Consider the following 14,554-nt stretch of genomic DNA (forward strand, 5'->3'; position numbering starts at 1 on the left):
GAGGGAAGAGTTTTAAAAGGTAAGTAAAATGGTTTTGCCTCATGAAATTCAACAGCCCCAAATTCTAACTTTCCTTGTTTTGCACTTAGCCTTTGATAACTGAGCAGTTTTGAATTCAGGTTTTAAACATATTTTCTATCAATAACCTACATTTTTAACTGGAATGTTTAAAAGTGACTAAATTTGACGTGATTGCTTCTTCCTCTGAATGCTAGCTCTGTTAAAATGATACACATTTAAAGATATTTAAATAGTTCATCTGTGTCCATTTTCCTGAAAACAAATTTGCTGAGTACAACCACTGATCATTTGAAATTCAACACATCTTTAAAGGATAATATGAATAAAGTTACTTGCAATTATGTTGGATGCAATGTTTATTATAAAACAACAGGCCTGGATTCTCTCGAGTATCATTGAGGGCCTTTTAACCTGCAGAATACAGAGCTGGCCCACTTCGGGTCTGACTAATTGGATGGCAGGCCCGTTTCCAGGCCAATTAAGGCCCCGACCATTGGAAAAGCCCGCTTTCCGGCAGGCTGGTGATGAAAGCAGGTTCGCAACCCGGAATTGAACTAGCCTCCCAATCCGTGCCTCGGGGGAAAAATCTGGCCCTTTGCATTCTCCTCACAACTTGCCTTCCCACCTATCCTTGTATCATCAGCAAATTTAGCTACTTCATCCAAGTCATTCTTATAGATTGTGTTATGATCCCTGCTGAGGTTACCCCTGGACAAGCTTGATCCCAGAGTGGAACCAAGTTTGATAGATCCTAACTTTTATTTGTTTGTTTAGATATGTGGAGAGTAGCTACTGAACAGAGGCACAGGAGTCACCTGATGAACCTTTTACAAAACAATAAAACATTTATTCAACAAGAGAAGATATTACAATACTCCGTCACCCACATCTAGACCTTTACAGATGTATACAGATTTGGAAGGATAACACAAGCTACAAAAACTATCTTATACTCTAATGTCCACAGTAAGTACACAGTCCTTATAAACCTAAAGCACCCTGTGGTCAGACACACCATACTCTGAAACCAAATGACAGATGCCATCTCAAACAGATGCTATGGATCTCTCCTCAACTCCCCCCAAAAGCTTGTCATACCATAAGCCAACCGGTCTCACTGCATTCCATCCTTCACACGATGGTTTCCAATCTCTACTCTCCAAGACCTCACCTTGAAATCTTCTCCCAAACCGATGCTTTCTCTCAGGGTTCACCTCCAGGGTTTCTCCTTCTGATATTCCTCTTTCCTGGGTCACCACATGCATTCAAGCTGTCTTCCATGCACTCTCTTTCACCAACTCAGCATTAACAGTACACCATTGCTTCACATACGTATAGCAATGAGTTACAGATCTTCAGTTGTCTCTTTGAGCCTTCTTGTCTCTTGCAAGCTGTTCTCACTTTAAGTCTGCTTTCTGCAGCTTTTGTCTATTTAAATCTGAAGTTTGAAGCTTTTCTCTCTGCCCCTCAACTTCATTAACAGGACCTTTTCCCAGGTTTCTGTCCTTCCTTTGACTAGAAAGTTCTTTGGGCTTTCCCCTCTTCCAGTCCCCTGGATTTTTGTGGTTTTCCTTAGCTTGGGGCTGGCTATCTGTCCCCTTTGCTCCAGTCTCTCCTGGCAGCAACTTTCAGAACCAGCTGCACTCAAACAGCTTCTAAAACAACTGCTGTTTCAATTCTTGTGTGTGTGTCTGTGGGAGGGACCTGCCTCTCTAGCCCCCTGTTGCTAGATAATATTCCAATCCTCCTACCTTTGGCCATTTACCTTTTCTTCAGGGGTTGTAAAACTCCTGAAGAGAAATGCAAGCAACTTTTTAAAGTGAAACTAAAGCTCTATTTGACCTTTCTTAACACACAAATACAGAAATACAAATCAACTTAACCTTTAAAGCTAAAACTCATTCCTACCACCCACAAATAGAAATTTAAGTCACTTAAATTATCTCTATTTCCTAATAGTCGTAAACAGTTGAAACCCAACACTGATGCCTGTGGCACCCTGCTAGTTACAAGCTGCAAACCTGAAAATGATCCATTTATCCCAACTGTCTGTCATCCATTAGTTAACCAATCCTCTATCCATGCTAATATATTACCCTCAATACCATGAGTTTCTATCTTGTGAAGTACTTTTTTTTATTGTGGCAACTTCTCCAATGCCTTTGGAAATCCAAATACATTACATCTACTGATTCCCCTTTATCCACCCTGCTCATTATATCCTCAAAGAACTCAAATAAAATTGTTCAAGATTTCCTTTTCATAAAATCATGTTAACCCTGCTTGACTATATTATGCTTTTCTAAATGTCCTGCCACTTCTTCCTTATGAATGCATTCTAGCACTTTCCCAATGACAGATGTTAGACTAAGTGGTCTATAGTTTCCTGCTTTCTGTCTCCATCCTTTCTTGAATAGGGGTGTTACATCCAGGATCTGGAGAGTTTTGGAAGATTACAACTACCCACATCCACTTCTTAAACTCTAGGATACAGGCCATTACATCCAAAGCATATGTCAGCCTTTGATCCCATTAATTTGCCTAACACTTTTTCTCCAATGGTAACGATTGATCATTAAGTTCCTCCCTCCCTCTAATGTCCTGATTTCTTGGGATGCTTTTGATGTCTTCTATCCTCAAGACACATAGGGCTAAATTTTCCGTTCGGCGGGTGGGCGGAGCTGAAGCTATCGCGGGTGGCCGTGGACCCAATCACCGCTGGCGATCAGGGCCGCGCCACCATTTTGCACTGGTGGGCTAATTAAGGCCTGCCTAGCGCATTTCACACTCCCATGGAGAGCGGGACTTTTAAAATTGCAGCGGGCGTGTACAGGCTGCCGGGTCCAGTGAGGAGCTGCAGTCTGTATAAAAAAAAAGGCCAGGCAGCCTCCTTTAGGCTGTTCATCATGGCCAGCTACAGGTGGCACTGCAGGGGGTCTGCAAAGCAGCCAATGTAGAGGGAAGGTCAGAGGAGCAGTGCAGGTTGCAGGGTAGGCCAGCGGGGGGCCATTGTGCCCCTCGCTTCTCTGATGACTGTCTTGCTGCTCTTCTTGAGGAGTTGGCAGCACGGCGAGAGGTCCTGTTTCCTTAAGATGGGAGGAAGAGGGCTCCCCCATGTGACGAAGCATGCCTGGGAGGAGGTGGCGGCAGAGGTTGTGAGTTTCCGGGATGTGGTATGCTAAATGTGGATCCAGTGTCGCAAGCAGTTCAATGACTTGTTGTGCTCTGGAAGGGTGAGTACCATGTTGGCCTTGGACATTTAACCCAGCAAGTAGCCTTAGCCTTTGAGGGCCCCCCCACTGTCTTAGTGTTGTGACTGCATTGACTCATGTTGGGCATTTGGCGCACGCTGGGTGGTCAAGCAGATAGTCACCATGCTTACATCAGCCTTAGTGGTTAATGAGAGATGGGTTCTCCCTCATGTGTTGGTCTTCGTCGCACTTGAGTAGTCTGTGGGTAACCTGCAGAAGAGGCAGCGAGGCACATACTCATAACTCAAACACATGTCATTTCATGCTGATGAGATGGTGGAAGGGGAGGCTCAAAGTGTCATAGCCAAGAGCCATCTGGTGGCCTCGGTGCCTCCTTGCCTTGGGAGCTAAGACCAGTGTGTTAGTGAAAATGATGGACGTCAAATGTGTCCAAGGTGGCTGTTGGGGGGTTGGGAGCAGGCATACTATATTTTGGTGACCGATCATCAGTAGCGTGGACAGGAGGCGCTGGAGGTCTCAGGTGGGCCATTGTGGTTGGGGTGCGTGCGTATGCAGAGTATATGAGTGATCAGCCCAATAAATGGTGTTCTCTGTTCTGTAGGAGAAAAATGCGCACGGCACATACGAACGGTCACTTACTGGAGGCAGCCAGGCCCAGCTTCTCATCCTGAGCTGTTTCAAAGAGCAGGCACTGGAGTTGGAAACCTGCCATGGGCCCAGGTTAACAGGTGTTGGTGCGGCTGGGGTGGAGTGGCTAGGTATTTGAGGCCCACAGTCTCATCTGCTCTGTCTTCCCACCATCCAAAGCACTGATGATTGCTGCAATCGTTAATGCTGCAACACTGTTCATTCACAGATTGATACAGTCAGACGTGTGGGTCATACACAAAGGTCCCTCAGCCCCTTGAGGATGCGCGTCTCTAGCACCTTCCAAAGTCGCCTTATCCCATTTCTGACCACGATCCCCATGGCCTTACATGCCATGGCAACGCTGCTGCACATCCAAATACTCATTGTATCTTAGGAGGGTTTGTGCCTCCATCACCCTTTCAGCCAGTGTGTCCCACATTACTCTGTCCAAAAGATCCTCATCACCTCACTTGTCAACCTCATGCCCCTCACCTTAAATGAATGCCACCAGGTTAGCCATCCCTCTGCCAAGGGGAAACGTTGCTTTCTGTCCACCCAGTATATGACCCTCATAACGGTGTGAAGGTCAATAATGTGAAATCTCCTGTGCTCCGCTGCAGATGTCACCAGTGTATGCTATGTTTCCTCATAACTCCAACTCTCTAGGCCAACATGCGTAATGGTCAGGAACCTCTGCACTCTCTCCACTCCAATCCCATCCCTCCCATGAAACACAATTCACAACTGAACGCAGAAGTGTAGCTATGGCCTCGACAGCGTTTTCTGCACTTACAACATGACCTCCCTTTTCCTACATTCTATTCCTCGGCTAATAAGGGCAAGTATGGCTTTTACCTTGTTACCACCTTATGTTCCTGTTCCGCTATCTTAACAGGTCTGTCCACATGCCCAGCAAGGTCCTTGTAATTGTCCACACTTTCCATCGTCCTACCATTTCTCCTGTAATCCCATATCTTGTTTGTCCTGCCCAAGTGCATAACCTCACACTTATCCACATAACATTCCATGTGGCATTCTTTAGGCCATCTGACCAGCCTGACTGTATCCGCCCGTAATGTTTGGACCTCCTCCTGATTACTTACCACCCCACCAATGTTCATCTCCTTAGGTTCTTGAAGGTTGAATGCATTATGAGCCTGGGGGGAAAGGGACGAATTGTGTTACTGACTGAACACTAACCGATCTACTGTCCTTGTTGTTAATTTCAGCATCACCAGAGCATGGCCGCCATGAAGACGTCCAGATTTCCTCTCTCACACCTGAGCATCACACCATTTCAGCGAGCCAGGCACCAGCGCAGCAACAACCACATCGGTGGGAATTGTAACATCGGCTAGTGTCCCGGGACACAGTGGAGAAGGCACTTCACAATCGCTGGAGGAGATGGCACAGACAGAGAGTGCCGATGGCACCAGCAGCCGGAGGACTGCAGGGGACCAGGCACATGCTGAGTCGGGCCGTGATGATGTGCCTCTGGAGTTGTCCGCCATGCAGCAACTGCAGGAAAAGCGGCCGGGTGCGCTGGAGCATCTGGGAGTGTTGCGTGAGAGCGTGCTTTACTTGGTCTCTGTGGTGGAGGAATCCAGGTGGAGTGTCAGTGACGGCACGAACCTCATGTCAGAGCGTCAGGCTTCCTCCATGGAGAGATTGGCGACTCTCATGGAGAGGGGCTTCCAGCAGAATAACCAACTGTTGGGGATACATTCGGACCCACAAGCCCTCACAGCGCTAATGGCCACAGGTAGTCATTGGCAATGTGGGAGGTGTTCTGAGTACCAAGAGTCCCAGCTCGGTGCCCATGCTTCTGCGCTGAGCAAGGAGGTCCAAAGTGACCTCACGTCGGCGCAGCAGCTGCCTGTTGTCTCTGAAAGCTCCTCTCAGGGTGCTCCTTTGAGGGCAGCAGTTCCTCCACCCCTCTGCCAGTGACTGTTGCATCCATTGAGGTTGCCACAACTGGGGAGGTGCCAGTTCTGGAACTGGCCACTCCCTCCCAGGTGGGGCCAGCACAGGCTCCACGGGCCAGAGGACGTCTGTCAAGGTCATTGAGGCCAACAGGACAGCAGAGTCAGCAGGCTGTCTCCCATGTAACTCCGAGCAATGGGGAGGCACCTAGACGTAGCACCCGCAAACGTAAGCATAAGGCACGTCAGGCACACCACGGATTTAGGTAGGGAATTTATATTTTTTAACGTTGGAACAATGTTTTGATTTGATTTTGTTGCACCATATGATGGATGAAAATAAAATCCACATGTGCTACCCCGGCTGAGGGTGGCTCTTTTGTGCTGCACTTGTATGTTTCACAGACATATCATGAATGTTTGAGTGGGCATTGAGGTTTATGTACTAAGCCCTTAGTTGCAGCAGATGAGGTGGAAGATGTAACACTTAAGTGCCGCATATAGATGTGCCAGGCAACGCTGGTCCTGCAGATTTGTGTGGAGTTAGCTGAAGGTTCATTGGATGAAAGACTAACAGGTGTCCCTGCCTCCTTGGTGTAAATGTGGGTCAGCGTGCAGCCCCCTCATCATTGCCCTGTGCTACCTCATCCTCCGAACCACTGCTGGACTCATCGTGTGCAGCCGTATCCACAGCATCAAGGTGTTCATCGTTCACTACGTCCCCCCTTTCCAGCGCAAGATTGTGGAGAGCGCAGCATGCTACCACCATCACAGAGACACGATCTGGGAGGTACTGGAGTGCGCCCCCTGAGCGGTCCAGGCATCGGAAGTGCATCTTGAGAAGACCGATGGCTCTCTCCACTACAGCCCTTGTGGAGGCGTGGCTCCTATTGCAGCATTCCTCAGCTCTGTTCTTGGATAGTGGAGAGGCATCATGAGCCACCTTTTGAGGGGATAGCCCTTGTCACCCAGCAGCCATCCATCCAGCCGAGCCAGAGCACTGAAGAGCCCCGGCACCTGGGAGTGTCTGAGGATGTAGGTGTCGTGGGAGCTGCCTGGGTACCTTGCACAGACTTGTAGAATCTGCATCCTGTGATCACACACTATCTGCACGTTCATGGAGTGGAAGCCCTTCCTGTTGACGAAGGCACTGGGCTCACCTGCTGGCGCCTTGATGGCCACATGTGTGCAGTCGATTGCACCCTGGACATGGGGGAAGCCAAGTTTCAAACCCAAGTTTCTCACCCTCAAACATGAATGTGAAATTCCATCATGTTATGATCAGTTTCCCTGAAAGGATCCTTTACTATAAGATAATTAATTAATCCTGTCTCATTACATATTACCAGGTCTAAAATAGTCTGTTCCCTGGTTGGTTCCACAATACATTGTTCTAAGAAACTGTTCCGAATACACTTTATGAACCATTCCACAAGGCTACTTTTGCCAATTCAATTTGTCCAATCTATATGAAGATTAAAGTCGCCCACAATTATTTCAGTCACTTTCTTTCAAGCCCCCTTTATTTCTTGATTTATACTCTGTCCTACAGAGTAACTACTGTTAGAGGGCCTATAGATTATGCCCATCAGTGACTTCCCTCTACCAAACTGATTCTACATCTTTTCCTTCCCAGCCAAGATTATTTCTCAGTTATTCAACTCACCAGGTCACTGGACCCAGCACGGTTGTGAAACCCCTCCCATTGGAACAGCTCCCTCCTTCCCCAGTATTGGTGCCAGTGCCCATGAATTGAAACCCATTTCACTTGCAACAATCTTTGAACCATGCATTCAACTCTCTGATCTTATTTACCCCATGCCAATTTGCTCATGGCTCAGGTAGTAAATCCAGAGATTATTATGCTTGTGGCTTTTACAGCGCGGTTGGCGTTTTGCAGGTCAATGGCAGGTCAACCACCAACTGCCAGCTAAGTGGAGGTGGCTTCCCAGCAGTAGTCTGGGGGCAGGAGATGGGGTGAGGGTGGAGGGAGGTGGAAGGTTTTTAATGAAACAAAGGAGGGTCTGTGGGCAGGAAAGGCAGCCCCAATTTCTCTGGATGAATTTTCCTCCAGCACTTGGACCATGTAATTTTTTCAAAGATCTATTTCACCTGCCTGCTGAAGGCCCCAGGTGCAACCAATGAATTGGCTGCTGCCCATAAAATGCAGCCGTCTCTTCAACGGTTAACACTTTCCTCATGAGAGATCTACACAGTACCGGTTTAAGATAGAATGCTGTTAAGACAATGTTGACATATAAGTCGACCTTAGAAACCTCAAAACATTCCTTCAAAAATGGAGGTCAATTTATACACCAAGTATAAGAATGAACCACCAGCGTAGCTGTTGCTGGTTGCCAATTTGAAATGTCATTGGCATCCGATGTAAAGAGTAGGTATGTCTTAAAACTCCCGCACACCTTTGCAACACAGCTTGTATTCACCTGCTTGATCCCTTACAGCCAGTTATAAAGGTACTGGTAAGTAAAACATACATTTGTATGGTGAAAAAATTGAGATTTAATACTATTGCGAGTATAACAGGTTGCAGATGAAAAGGGTGGTCAACTAATACACCGTGTTTATGCAAAACCACGATTTTTGGGGCTGGAAAAATGGGGTCGTCTGACATATCAGGTCGACTTATATGTCACGAGTTATGGCACCAAAGTTAACAATACTAGCCCATAACTTCAGATCTCCGGAGTGTCATACCCAAGGGGTACCCCAAAGATGCACTGGGGAACTCCCGGAAGTCCCAACATAAGGATTGCACGACAATTACCCAGCAAGTTCAAACTTCTGATGGGCAATTACCCTGCACTGGGAGCCATCTGATATTACGATTTAAATCACGGTCTTTGGATGGTTCTGACTGTCTTACAGAAATAGTTACCTGGGGAAAGTTAAAAGAATTAAAACCACTTATAACTCCTGGGTAATATAGTACTGACACAACTCCCCACCGACCCTTCATATCGCACTGGACCTCCCGATCACCTGACTACCCTCCTGAACCCCCTCAGTTCCCCTCCAACTACCCTCCCAACACCCCACGGGAACCCCCCTGACTTCCATCCCACCTCGTTCCACCTCTACCATCACAACCACCCACAGGACCTCCCAACTACCTCCCCATCCCTTCAACTACTCCCTCCACACACCCACCCCCAACCATGCTCCCCACCCCGCACGAGAACCCCGCATGACCACCGTCCACCCACCAATACCCTCTGCACCCTCCCGACTATCCTTCTGACCCCCAAAGGACCCCTGGACTACCATCCCACCACAACTGCACCCCCAACTACCCTCTGACCTCCTCCCATGGGACCCTCCCAACCCCTCACTGGACCCCTTGACCGTTCTATTATAGATCCTTTAGATGTCTCAATGATGAGATCTTGAGACTTTTATATTTAAACATGATCCCTTTATTGTTAACCTTTAACTATTTACAGATCCCAGGTTAATGTCATGCAGGCTGCTTCCAAAGTGTTCTTTCTAGACTGTTCTCTCAGTCTATTACCATGTGACTCTATACATCATACCATGGGCAGCACTATTCTCCAGTCCTCACATTAACCTTTGCTCTTTCAGGCATCTTTACATTACAATGGCATGCAGGCACATACTACAACATCTCCTTTCTTCTCCAACAAAAACTTTCCTTCCTTCCAACGGAATATTACAATACAATCTTTATTTGCTATCCCTTCACCCCCATCTCAAGTCTCTGACTTTATAAATTCAAACAATCTTGAGGCTTTACATTTCTTTTACATCTCAGTCCATCATGTTTAGAGAAATGGTAGTAGTACTGTGTTTCTGGTACTTGGCTATCTCCATTTGATTCACTTTTTGCAGTCCTTTGAGTTGTGTTTCTCTTCATTAACAACTTTTTTCCAGCACTCTGTTTTGTCCTGTTCCTTCCGAAGGGAATGTGCACTTCATTCATTCCTAGAGTGGACTCCAATTTTCTTTACGTGGCATCTGCTATGTTCTTGCTGGACGCATATGTTTCACAAAAAGAACCTTCATTTACACTTGGTTCACAATCTCAGGTGTTTGCAGTTTCATATTGAAATTTTTTTGCAAGCTTATGAATCTTTTCGTTCAGCTCAGCTTTATCTTCTTCTGCCGTGCATTTCAGTGTTGGATTCACATTTTCCGATCTCATTTCTGTCCTTTTTTATCTGTTTGCAACAGAACTTCGTCCTTCATTTTGGCTGTTGGCCAGGCCTGGCTCCAGCGAATTCTTAACTTGTTTCAGTTCTATAATTGTGCTACTCATGGCTTCATTATCCGCTCATAGTTTGGAAATTTCTACGGCTTTTCCTTGCAATGCCTCCTCTTTTCCATTCAACTGTTTCTTCAGTCACTTTCTTGTAGCTTTTGGCTTCCTCCTGGAATATTAAACATCGCTGAGTCTTCTCTGCCAACTGGTTCTTCAGTTTGCTCAGAGTAATGTTAAATTCATTTTCCTTCTCTTCATAACTTTCCAGAAGAACAAACTTTGACCTAAGGGATTCTTGTAACATGTGAAGATCTTTCAACTGGTTTTACTTTTCTGTGCAAAGCTCACTTGCTTCATCTCAAGTATTCCTGTAATTCAGCATAAGGCTCCTTGAGTTTCTTCTATGCTTCCATTCTTCTGTTTAAGACAGTCTTCATGTTGCTAATTGGTTATGCATTCCTGTTGTATTTGATCTTAAAAGGGCAATGAGTTGTCCTTTCAACTGTTTATTTTCTTGTTGACCTCTTGCCAACTCACTCTGGGCTTCAGTGCATCATTTTGTTGCTATTAGTAGTTCAAATGAAGCTTTTTCTGAAGTAATATTCAACGCCTTTTTTAGCTCCTCAGATTTTTCCATGGCTGCATATTGATTCTTCATGGAGTCTTTTAGGGTTGCAACTTCTTTGCATGCCTTTTCTGCCTGCTGTTTTGCCTGGCTGTACATCTGGTTGAGATTTCCCAACTTCTGCTTTGATTTGCCAATTGGAATTGAGGATCCTTATCTCCTCCTGCTACCTTTCTGCTGTCTCCGAAATTTGTTTATTCAGATCTCGAACAGCTTGGATCATTGAACACTTCATTTTATCGTGCATTTTCAGAGGTATATACTCAGCTTGAATCTTGTGCTTCAAATCTTCCGGCCCAGCTCGGATGCAAACATTTTCCTATTTTCTTTACTTTTTGCACATTTTGCTTCCTTTGAGTTACCTCACATTCCGGGGTCTTTTGTTGCCCTCGGCACTTTATTGGGAGTTACACTCTCTCTGGGGTCTCTTGTTGCCCTCAGCACTTTGTTGGGAGTTTAAAATATCTATCAAAGACTTTCAATATCTCACCAAAAGTTGTCGAGTATGGATCTAGATGTTGGCTGTGGAGCACTTCACCAGCAAATGAACCAAAGATAAATAAAAAATTATCAACTTAAACTTCTTCTGATTCCTTATTTAATCTTATAACTCTTCTGTAAACTTAAAACTATCTTCTCCAAGACTCCCACACTTTGGTCTGGTTTAGCCCTTTCCATAGCACAAATGCGTCTGGCTCTTCTAATTGTCCATCCATGGCTGGTTTTTCCTTTTGTAGTTGCTGCTTTAAAAGTCATTACCACTTTAGGAGTTGTCAGTGCAGTAACTGTTTATTTTCCTCTCAGATTGTTTCTGCAGCTGTCAGTTTCTCTGTACACATTGCCTGTGCTTTTCCCGATTTTGGTGGACTCCCCAGCATTTATAGGCCTTCCTATTTGTAAAAAAACTGTTTTAAACTTAAGGTAGGAGCATTTCTTTTCTAGGCGATTCCCCCTTTCCTTTTCCTCCTGAATGGCTTTTTTGAACACGTTGTGAGAGCTTTGGCAGGCTTGCGGTCCAATCAGGGTCCTTTTTTTTAAACTTACAATGACAGCACTTTGTTCTTAAAATCTGCAGGTCTCTTTTTTTTTAATTTTGCAAGTTCTGCTTAAGATTTTGACTCTTCCAGCCAATTTTTACAGGTTTGGTTTTCTTTTAAATCTTTGTTTTTTAACTTGCAGCTCTCTTTCAGCTGCCCTCTGAATGCTGAGCCCTTGGGACTGCCACCTATTCTCAAATGTAAGTACAGCCACTTTTTTTGTATTTTTGCTCATCATATCATAAACTGTGTTATTCAGGTTCTTGCAACTTTCTACAATGGACTTCCACTTACTCTGGTGGATTCCTCACTTCATGTCTGTAGTGAAGCTTCTTCAACTTTTTCTTCAAGTTTTATTCTTAGGTGCTCGTCTTTCTAGTTAGGCTTCAGTTGCTTTTAGCTTTTCATACCTTGGAATGCTGTTCTGGGTTCACCACAGATCATCATGTCAGTTATGGTCTGATGTGATATCTTGTAGAAGCAATCACTGCTGTCAACCATATTGTACAATGCTGATAGCACTGATCTCCCACCTGTTTCAACGGTGAGGTCTTGAGATTTGTATATTTAAACATGAACCTTTGTCCCAGGTTACGGTCATGCATGGTGCTGTTACCTCCACGCTGGCTGCATCGAGAGTGTTCTTTCTAAACCGTTTTCTCAGTCTATTACCATGTTACTCTATAAATCATACTGTGGCAGTGCTATTCTCCAGTCTCACACTGACCCTTGCTCTGTTGAGCACCTTCACATTACAATGGTATGCAGACACATACTACAACACTGACTACCCGCACCCTCTACTAACATCCCAACTGCCCTCAACAACCACCACCCACCACCCCCACCACTGTCTACACAATCCCCCTCACTCACAAACTGATCCCACCCCACTGTCCACCTAACCCCCCCGAACCCATCTATCCCAACTGCTCCTCACCCCTTCCCCCACCCCCTCAAACCTACCCATTTACCTTACATGCTTATTTTCTCCCTGGCTTCTCAAAGTGGCTTGATCTTTAAACCTACCCACTTTACGACAGCTAGTGCTGTAAAGAAGCAGGGCATGTCTTCCTTTCCCTCAACTCCCTTGGGAGCCTGCTGCACTTTTCTCACCTGACATGAGTTGGAAGGTCGGGCCAGAAAGGTGTGGCTACACTTTAGTGTAAGTGGAAAGGAGCAGAGTGGCAATTGACTGTGATTGCCACTCCATGGAAGCTATGGCCGCTGTCTTTTCCTCCAGAAGCTACAAGCCAGGAGAGAGCAGAAACGATTCCTGAGGATCTCGAACTCACAATCTCCTTTTCCTCTGGCAACTCTGGCAATCACTCGCACACTCATCATTCACTGTCTTCCTTGCACTCAGCATCCTAGAGATAATTCACTTGAGGGGATGCAGATAGTGTAAATCAGGAAATGACACATGGTGACAGACAGAGTATGAGGAAGCCAAAGAATCCAGGTGTTAAGCAGCCGGCCTGCCTCTTAAACCTCTAGTTGAAATACAGCTACAATCTTAGATTGAATAAATATTAAAGCATCATTTCAGCTCACTGTAAGTCACGAATTCACATGCAAGAACCTATGCCTGTCATTGTAAATTAGCTGCACCTTCAGAGAATGCAAGCCTTTGCAGTTCTTACAAATATAACGAATTACATTTGAGGCACACAGTACAATCAGTAGCCCTGACAACGTTCGAAAATTCAGCAGATATGATAAATTTATTGAACCTCTCAGTCACCCATGTGGGAGTACAGTCAAATTGTACAAATTGAGTTTCCTTAGCAAAGAAAGCATTGATGACTATCCATATAGAAGAGTGCACAGTCCACTGGCTAATCAGACAAAAAATCCCTTTGGATCTCTGAAATAAGACCCTGGCATACAAGGTGAGAACTGTGGCCACTTTTTCTACCACTGTCAGGACTCTGCATGTTGGCATCTTGGCTGCAACTCTATCTACAGCAAGAAACAGAGCTCTCCTAAAGTCTCATGACAAAAGCACAAGCTCCTGTGACAGTTTCTTAGGTAGCAGGTTTACCTTAATGGTAGCACTCTCATTTCTGAGTCAGCAGGTCATGTGTACAAACTTCAGAGACTTGAATATGTAATCTAAGATTCTATGCAATAGAGAAAGTGCTGTACTTTCAGAGATTCTGCCTTTCAAATAAGATGTAAACTATGGCTCCACCAGCCCTTTTGGATGGACATAGAAGGCCAAGGGCAGCAGACACATGGGAACACCACCACCTGGAAGTTCCCCTCCAAGCTACACACCACTTGGAATTATATTGACATTCCTTCACCATTGTTGGGTCAAAATCCGGGAACTCCCTTCCTAACAGCACTTAAGGTGTACCTATACCTCATGGACTGCAGTGGTTCAATGGTTCCAGAAGGCAGCTCACCACTACCTTTCCAAGGGCAATTATGGATGGCCAATAAATGCTGGCTTTGCCAGCAATGCCCACATACCATGAATGAATAAAAAGAAAGTTGCACGTCACTATTCCAAAAATAGCAGGGTGGCCTGGTCAATCGTTATCCAACACAAGCATCATTAAAACAGATCCGGTCACTGACCTTTGCGTGCACAAATCTGCTACTGCATTTTTCTCCCTTTTTTCCATTTCCCCGCCCCCCATTACAATAATGACTAATCATCGAAAAATATTCTTTAGAACATCCTGCCATAAATGCAAGTTCTTTCTTTCCTGGAAAAGCTTTGGAAATCGCTATCAAGGGTCTATTCATCCTTCTGGAAGGTCAGTGTTGGGTTGAGTTGGCTCTCTTCTGGTGAAACCTGAATGAAATGACTTCGAGCCCTCTTCCTTCAGCACATAGATCATGTTAAGTGAGATTCCCAG

The 14,554-nt window shown here is 45.4% G+C and overlaps 1 protein-coding gene across 10 annotated transcripts in view; it reads right to left on the bottom strand.

Moving 5' to 3' along the window:
- The window catches only part of LOC121287207 (DNA (cytosine-5)-methyltransferase 3B-like), a 335,867-nt gene that overhangs the window by 211,861 nt on the left and 109,452 nt on the right, over positions 1-14,554 (bottom strand). The window lies entirely within an intron of this gene.

Source organism: Carcharodon carcharias, chromosome 14 (assembly GCF_017639515.1).
Source record: "Carcharodon carcharias isolate sCarCar2 chromosome 14, sCarCar2.pri, whole genome shotgun sequence".
In the NCBI taxonomy this organism is placed as follows: domain Eukaryota; kingdom Metazoa; phylum Chordata; class Chondrichthyes; order Lamniformes; family Lamnidae; genus Carcharodon; species Carcharodon carcharias.